The sequence below is a fragment of the Galeopterus variegatus genome, unplaced genomic scaffold, assembly GCF_000696425.1.
Source record: "Galeopterus variegatus unplaced genomic scaffold, G_variegatus-3.0.2 Scaffold2876, whole genome shotgun sequence".
Lineage (NCBI taxonomy): Eukaryota > Metazoa > Chordata > Mammalia > Dermoptera > Cynocephalidae > Galeopterus > Galeopterus variegatus.
Window position 1 is genome coordinate 19343 of NW_007728987.1, and position 8149 is coordinate 27491.

Genomic DNA, 8149 nt, shown 5'->3' on the forward strand with positions numbered 1-8149 from the left:
GGGGGAGCGGCGGCGGGGGCGCCGCGGGGGTGGCGGTGCTCCCGCTCACGGGCGGCGCCTGAAAGCAGTGGAGACACAGCAGACGCACGGCTAAGTGGACGTCCAGAGGAACCGTGCGGGGCCCGGAGGGTCTCCGCGTCGCTGCTCGGTGGCCCCCCGCACGCTGACAGACCTCCGAGGCATTGCATAGGCGCTCCCAGGCCCGCGATTACCTAGAAAGGCGGCTCGAAATTTGCCCGAAAGCTTCACACACACCTAAACCCCGGGGGACGGGGGCTACGAGGAGCGTGGGGGATGCGGGGTGGACGGTGCAGGCAGAAGAAAGACAGCTCCTGCCGCGCGAAGGAACGGGAGGTCCCCGCAAGGATCCACACGTTCCTTGGTCCCCAGCGTGGCCGAGAGACGAGCCGAGCCCACAACGTGCTGGCACGTGAGCGCCCGGGGCTGGAATAGCAATGCTAACGGAAACTTGAATTAGGAATACAGTCGACAAAGGTCAGTTTCTCGATGCTTAACCCTACGGGTTGTCTGTAATGGAAGTGTAATGTCTCTTCCACAAGAGTGCCTGGGGAGGGGCCAGTGTCAGCTGAGGCCCCTGGGGTGCAGCTGAGAGCCAGGACTTGGGTGAGGAGGCCTGGATTCTGGACCTAGCCCTGCACTACTCCCGGGACAGAGCCTATGCCTAGGACTTTATAGATTCAATAATGAGAATAATAACTTATAGGCCAAGGAAATGGGCCAATTTATGAAATCATCTGAATAATTCAAGTGGAACAAGCACACCTGGAAAAAAAAACAAACCAGGAATTGAAAGAAAACTAGGGCCGGCCTGTGGCTCACTTGGGAGACTGTGGTGCTGATAACACCAAGGCCACAGGTTTGGATCCCATACAGGGATGGCCGGTTAGCTCACTTCGGAGAATGTGGTGCTGACAACACCAAGTCAAGGGTTAAGATCCCCTTACCAGTCATCTTTTAAAAAAAAAAAAGAAAGAAAGAAAATTACTCCTTCACCATATAACTGCCTTGGTTTTCATTTCCTGATTAACAGAAAACATGCCTCAAAGAGTGATCTATTTTCCCATCCCGAATATTCTTCCTCTCCTCTTCTTGCATTCATCTGTCCAATCCACCCCTCTCTCTGCACTTCCTGAGAGTTTCAAGTCCAGTAGACTAGAATTTCGGGATGAAGACCTGTATGCAGAACATGAGCATTGAGCCTGACAATCACTCAGGAGAACACTGAGCTCTCAAAGCTCAAGTGAACAGACCAGGTGCTGAACATGGAAGAGGGGCTGGCGAGGGTCACCTTCCTTGGAGTCACTCCCCAGGGTCCCCACTCAGGCCAAAACCAAGCAACTACAATTACCCCGTTAAACCAGAGCTCGGATCCTGATTTGCCTGGATAAAAAACCTAGGAACCAGAGAGGGTTATTGGTTATCTTCCTGCCTCCAGGCACCTCTGGACTCCCTGACAGTTGAGGGAAAAAGCTTTTATTGTAATATCCAATATTCCAACGGTCTGTTTTCTTCTTCCCAGGGGGGTGGGGTGGGGTTGAGAGACAAGTGGCATGGCCTCTGAGGACACTTGTGAGATCTGACTACCTTCCCAAAGCTGTAGTAGGGCGGCTTCTCACGAACGGTGCGCTCCCGGTGAAGGCACTGCGGGCAGAAGGGCTCTTTGTACAGAATTACTTTGCGTTTGAGAGTTGCATGATCGGCCCACTTTGTTATTTCCCTGTGTATTTTGTGTTACATGATACTCAAATGAACCCTGGCCAAACAGATCGTGGGTTTTGAAATTCCCAATAGTTAGTAAGAGTAACACAGCCTTATACACACATAGTGGGATGAGGCCAATTTGCGACTTGAACAAGGACTCACAGTGACTGGACACTTGCCCTGAGAGCATGGTCATTTCCACTCATTGGCATAATGACTGGCATAGCAGAGAAGTGCAGAGGAAAGGTTTGAAATGAGAAGAACTGGGTTCAGATAGCATCTCATCATTCGAGTGCCAGCTGCTGGGATCACAAAGGTCAATAAGAAAAAACCTACCCTGGTGGATCGTATTTCCAGCTCTACCACTTGTTGACAGTGCAATTTGGGTAAGTTACTCAGTGTCTCTGAGCCTTACCCATCACAAAGTGGGTATAATCCTACTCTAGAGGGACGTTGTGAGGATTCGGAGAGGTAAGTATGTGAAAACACATGCTAAGTGCCTAGTACATGCTAGTTGGGACTTAATCAGAATCTGAGATAGTTACCCAAAGAGATTTAGAGACATCTGTTCCCAACACGTCTCACTGCCTAGGACTCAAGACTGAGAAAGAAATGACTGCAGTGGCCCAGGGAAAGGAAGAAACATTTAAAATAAGCCATGAGTGTATGGAGAGGAAAAGAGAAAACTGGGAGGGAGCAGGAGCAGGCAGCTGGCACACAGGAACTGGGACAGTCTCTTTCTGCCTCCACTGATAAGAAGAGAGACTCTCCAGTTATGGGTTGAACTGTGTCCCCTACCCCCATTCACATGTTGAAATTCTAACTCCCAATACCTCAGAACGTGACCTTATTTGGAAGTAGTATTGTTGCAGATGTAATTAGTTAAGATGAAGTCATACTGGAGTAGGTTGGGCTCCCAATCCAATATGACTGATGTCCTTATAAAAAGGGGAAATTTGGATGAAGAGGCAGACACGCACACAGGGAGAACACCATGTGAAGACTGGAGTTACTCTGCTGCAAGCCAAGGAACTGCCAGAAGCCAGGAGAGGGGCCTGGAGTAGATCCTTCCCCAGTGCCTTCAGAGGGAGCCTGGCCCTACTAATGCCTTGATCTCAGACTTCCAGCCTCCAGAAGTGTGAGACGATCAATTTCTGTTTAAGCCACTCAGTTTGTGGAACTTTGTTAGGGCAGTCCTAGCAAACTACTATACACCCTAAATGGGGCTTATACCCATGGATTCAACCCCTGTGTTCAGGATCTATGAATAGCCTGGTGAGGGAAGTTACCACTGTACTGCACTAGTGAGCTGACTTTTTCACTAAATATCACCACTAGCATTCTGTAAATCTTGAGATTTAGTGATCCTGGTGTGTTCTAGGACTGCAGAAGAGAACACCAAGTGAGAGGCTTAAGTGTCTTTCCTGGGGTGGGGGAGAGTCTCAGAAAAATAGAATAGGTCATTCTGTTTTCACTTTCCTAAGGGATATTTCCCATACGTCCCGTGGCAGTATTTGAACCACATGAGTTGTCACCTATTCATACACTGTTTTGTCTCATTCCCTAATTGTTTGGGGTCTAGGTCTTTCCATATAGATAACATAACAAAAAGTAAAATTTATTGAGTGCTTACTTTATGCCAGCCAAGCACAATCTAAGCACTATGCATGCATTATGTTGTTTAATACTCACAAGAAATCTATGATACAGGTTTTAAATTGAGACTGGGAAAGATTAAATAATTTGTCCAAGGTCCAGCCAGCAAAGGTAAACCACAAAAATAACTTGTCCATTTCAGCCTCAGCTGAGAATGGAAAAAAAGCGTAATAGTAAAAAAGCTTCCTCTAAGAATTTACAACTACTCCTCTGTCCTTGTATTGAGCTTACAGTACCTAGATAGTTCAGGAAAACCCAAGCTGAAAAATTAACCTTAAATGGTACCAGGTTGATGACATCCTTAGGGATCTGGAAGCAGCAAATGGACATCCTCAACCTGGGCCCACCAGGAATCCTAAAGAGCTCAGGCAAACAGAAACTCACATTTAAGAATGACTAAGTCATCAGCCCATTTCACATAGACAAGAAAGAAAAAAGAAAAAAAAGAAGTCACAGGAAGCAAGTCACCAAAACCAAGAGTCAGCATAAATAACTAGAGTTAAACCTTTAAGGATTTCAGATACTGAAATTAGATGCAGAATATAAAATGTTTTTGTTTAAAATTTTTACAGAAATAAAACAGAGGATTAAAAATGAAACCTGATCTCTCCTAGCTATTCCCCTGACCCCAGTCAGAGCAGGCCTTGGCTGGGGGAGTAGTGGGGAAGCTAAAGAAAATCTGCTTGACCAAGCAGGACCAGTTGGATTCCTAGGAGTAACAAATTCAATTAATAATAAGGTAAGAGTAGAGTTGATTAAACAGAAACTTCCTTAGGCTAAGACTTGATTTAGAGGTCAGAATGTTTGTTCCTTAAATAAATTCCTTATGGCTTAGGATGATATCAATAATGCCAATCTCAAGTTGTCTTTGAAGATAACAAACAACTACAAGCCCTTGAGGGATTGAAGAAAGACCTTAGCCAGGATGCCAGAAATAATTACGCTGACCTCACGACTGACCAATCAGATTCATGCATGTCTCCTGGGAGGCCCCTCTCCTCATGGACTGTTATAGAGGTTCTGGTTTCCAGGGAGATATCTCTGCCAGAGTATCCTGTCTGGTCCCATTGACCTTGAAGCAGTGACTACCACCTGGCTGCTTTGGGCACTTCAGGCCAGTTGGCAAAGAAAGGAGTTAAGGTATAATAATTATAATCTCCTTGAGAAGGCTAGATTATTTCTACTGGATTGCAGGGAATTGTGGTGTTCCTTAGTATTTCAACGCCTGGTAAAGCAATAATTTGGCAGTGATAGCAATTATAACTTGATAAAGGCAGTTCAGCTAATAGCTTCAGACTCCCGATGTCCCCAGGTACGAAGATCACCCAGTCAGGCAATCAATCTAGATAAAGCAGCTCAAGTGCTGGATAAGAGTGAGGAAAATGTAGAATGGGTGGTGGAGAATGGAAATGATGAGTATCAGTTACAGTTCAGGAGCAGCTACAGTAGCTTGAATCCAGCCTATCACAGCTTGATTCATTGGCCTCTTCCTTTAGGTCTTCTAGGAGATGGCAACTTGCCACAACCTGGAAAAGAACTCCATAACTGAATGGGTTTTTATTTCCTCTCTTAGAAAGGAAGTGAAGGTGCTTTAGGCTTAAAAAAAAATAAAAATAAAAGGAAAAGATAATGGTTTTTCCATATTCCAATATGGAAGCCATATATAGTGGCTGGGCATGCCTCCTACCTTGGAAAGGGCAGTGAATTGTCTCTACTAGAATCAATATGCATAGTATGTATGGGTTTGCTTTAATTTTCCACAGGGTTTCAACCAGCACCACTGTCTAAGGCTTACAGAATGTCTTATCCATTGACATGTTACCCCATACAACTTTCCTGATTGGTGAATAGGTAGACCTTACTGGACATGTGACACTTTATCAGATTCCCTTGGCCTTGACTGCTGCTGGAGCCAACCAGCTCCACATAGTTCACTGCCTAGGCCCTTCTCTTTGCCTGCTGTTGTATAGCCAGACTGACCTGCTGGTGGATGTATTCTCTGGCTTCTCCTGTCACTTCCAGACTTGGGCGAAATACCATACAATAGAATGTGAAATCTGGCTTCTGAATGGCCACCAAAAATGCTGAGTGATATAACCCAGAAGCACAGGGGTTAACTCCCTGTTGGGCAACCAATGGGAAACAGAGGATGGTAGGTTTACGAGGGTAAACTCTCTTCCCCCCCTGCATAATTGGGTTTCTCTAAGGCACAGTTTATCCATACAACCTGAACAAAGACTTGCTACATGGTCAAGTGCTCACACCTGCCAAGCAACCTGCAGTGTCTCTTTGAGGCTCATTATAAAGCAGAGGCCAGAGTAGAAACCTATTGCCTTACATCACTTCTCAGCTTTCCTTAACTCAGCTTTTTTTTACTCCTGCTATTCTGAGTTAACATTCCCCAAATAAAGCATCAGCATTTAATCCTCGCTTGAGGCTCTGTTTTTACACAATGGTTCTCAAATTTTACATCACCTAGGGGCCTAATTAAAATGCAGATTCTGATTCAGTGGGTCTGGGGTGATGTCTGGGCTTCTACATTTCTAGCAAGCTCCCAATGATGCTGCTAGTTGAGGACCACATTTTGAGAAGTAAGTTCTAGGGAACCAAGGTTAAGACACAGCCTTAAGAAAAAAAAGTTGCGAAACTTCCAAGTGACTTAATTATCTAAGTGTGAAAAGCAAATGTAAAATTTTTAGAGGAAAATATAGGAAAATGACCCAGGATAGAGAAAGTTTACCATGCAGAATTCATAATCACTAAAGCTGACTCTGGTTGCCTGAGTAGAAAAAAATATTTATTAAATAATGCTGAGTAGCTCACAGAATTGTTGGGATGACTAAAATACCAGGCTTGAGGATAAGCTTCCAAAGTCAGTATCCAAAACCATGTTGCAGAACTGGACTGATGAGGGATTTCTAGGACTGCCTTTTTTTTTTGTTTTTTAAAGATAAGGGGATCTCAACCCTTGACTTGATGTTGTCAGCACCACGCTCAGCCAGTGAGCAAACCGGCCATCCCTATATAGGGATCCGAACCCGTGGCCTTGGTGTTATCAGCACCACACTCTCCCGAGTGAGCCACAGGCTGGCCCTTCTATGACTGCCTTTAATACTAGACCATACAACCTGCATTGCCTCCAATTTGGCTTTACTGGAGTGCTCCTGCTGCCCCCTCCAGTGCTATTTCTGTGTTGAGCTCAACCTAACACCCTCAGTGAACCTGAAATCCAGATGATTCCATCATCACCCACTTTCACCAGAAAAATAGATATTTCTTCTCACTACTTTGTTCTGAACCAACGTCTCACACAGGTGAATGTGACTGGTGGAACCCAGGTCACTTGTTTGTGCAAAGAAGATTGCACAGGGAGTTTTCCAGATTTTGTCATAGGTAAAAAGGTCTCATGTGCTAAGAAATCCCCCAGACATAAAAAGAGGATTCAAAGGAGGCTGCATGATTCTGAAGCTATTTTAGGTATCCTATAGGATTGAGCAAATGAGTAAATGCATTGACACTGCTGGGAGACAGTGTTCCCACTATGGAAGGAGGGACATACAAATATGGAACAAGGGGAAGCAACAGAGAACCTGTGGAATGAACTGAAGTTTTAGGGATTGATGTGAACTCATTTCTAAAATATGTGTATATCCATGTATATATGTATACATGAATGCATGTGTGTATGTGTTATGTATGTATATCTACTAGTCTGCTAGTGCCATCTGCTGAAAGGACCAAGAGGCAAAGATGCCCCAGTAGTAATGAGCCCACCTGGAATCCACATCTTGGTTCCTAAATACCATTTCCCACCAAAAGGAACCAGAGCTTTTGGTGAAATGACCAATTCCATGGCTGGTGCTTGAAATATAAGGTAAATACAAGACAAGCCCAGGTTATTTTTGTATTAGTCAGGATTCTCCAGAGAAGAACCGATAGGATATATGTAACTAATACAAGAGGATAGTTATTATAAGAATTGGCTCAGATGATTATGAAGGCCAAGAAATTCCATTCTTTGTCATCTGCAAACTGGAGAACTAGAAAAGCTAATGGTATAATTCAGTTTGAGTCCAAAGGCCTATAATAAGGGGCCAATGATGTAAGTCTCTGTCTGAGTCTGGAAGCCTGAGTACCAGGAGTGCCAACATTTAGGGGCAGGAGAAGATGAATGTCTCAGCTCAAGCAGAGAGAGCAAATTCACCCTTGGTCTACCTCCTTGTTCTATTCAGGCCCTCAACGGATTGAATGATGCCCATTCGCGTTGGAGAGGGCAATCTACTTTATTCAGTTCAATTTAAATGCTGATCTCTTCCAGCAACACCTTCATAGACATACCCAGAAATAATATTATATCAGCTATCTGGGCACCCGTTAGCCCAGTCAAGCTGACACATAAAGTTAACCATCATGTTCTAATAATAATGTCATAATAATGTCAGAAAGTAATTGCTTTAAAAAATGATATGGACATTTAGGAGTTAGCTTGAAGGGCTCCCACTGGCCAAATCTGGGACAATTTTAGCATGATATAATCAATGACAGTAATGAATAACAGCCATTGGGAAAAAATGTTAACCCACGAGCCCATATTTATTATAAATAGATAGATAGATAAATGGGGAAGAAGGGAAGACTCCTGTTTACTGTGTAATGCCAATGTGAAGAGAGAGCTAGAGTTAGAAAATCATTATTTGGCAGCCACCATGGTAAAGATTTGTGCAGGAAAGAATCATGAATGGATGCTAAATCTAGGGGAAAATCTTCATGA